The sequence below is a fragment of the Tigriopus californicus genome, chromosome 5 (assembly GCF_007210705.1).
Source record: "Tigriopus californicus strain San Diego chromosome 5, Tcal_SD_v2.1, whole genome shotgun sequence".
NCBI classification, from domain to species: domain Eukaryota; kingdom Metazoa; phylum Arthropoda; class Copepoda; order Harpacticoida; family Harpacticidae; genus Tigriopus; species Tigriopus californicus.
In genome coordinates this window covers 6,051,062-6,052,224 of record NC_081444.1, presented here as the reverse complement: position 1 = coordinate 6,052,224, position 1,163 = coordinate 6,051,062, and positions in this window count along the sequence as shown.

Below are 1,163 nucleotides of genomic sequence, written 5' to 3'. Positions count from 1 at the left end.
CATGGTTAAACCATGTCCATGCCCAATAACTAAATACCTTCAGCGACGGGAGTTGACAAAGGATCTGTTCAATCTGGCCCATCCACCCTATTGCAATAACCAAGATTTTCATCACTTACCTCTACCTACCTGCCTTTGTACTATCTGTAACTCACCTCTTACCTTTTTTCATGTGCATTTAACCAATTCTAGTCATACTCATTGTGATATCACTTTCTAGTCAACTATTTTATTGCCTTTACCTTCTTGACATTTTTCTTGTTTTATCAACAAACCTTTGTAAAATGTATATACAGTACATCAGATTTTATTTTATAGTTTATTCACGCCATGACATGACCAAGAGTCGTAATAAAAGATTGTTATTATTAATAATAAAGAGTCATTGTTGACCATAGTTTGTCTACGGCACGCTAGGCATGATTATCTATGATTAAGTGAAACTGTTCTTTCGGTGTTTTCAACACAAAGGTATTTCCCATTGCATTGTTGTCAAATGTGAATTTCACCTTCAATTGCCCAATACCAATATGGCGAAATCACCAATATTGTGTCCATAGGGAAATTCTGAAGGCAAAATCACAATAAAGAGGTAAGAAAGAATGAGCAAGTAGTGACACTTCTGGTACTTAATGTTCTAAACTCTTGTTTAAGTCTAATTGAAAGTGGCAGAAACATGTGCATATCTCTTGTTTTTGTCCAAAGTTTCAGTTTGTCAATGCATAACTAATAGAGTGACGTGAAATGAAGCCAAAGCAAAAACCTTTGAAAACATTTGGAATTCCTCAAAAATCAGTTCGTTTTGAAAATCAATTCATTTTGAAATTCAGCAAGAGTTATCATACTAATCCAAAAATTTGATATGCTCACTTCTGAAAATATAATGATGAAGCTGAGTCTTGGGTTTATGGCGTAATCATCCAAATATCTAATAAGAGATCCTTGCAATAATTAAAGTCTAAACATATGTCTTAGTTAACTATCACCTCTATTAACTCTAAACAATTTTGCTAAACCAATTGATCTTAGTCCTTTACAATATGTTCTGCAGGAATCACTGTCTCATCTTAGAATAAGAATAAGAATAACTTTTTAGCACTCTCTTTAACACCACTAAAGTGAATGCCTAAAATCAGAAGTATGAAGAATTGGGCCTCAAATTG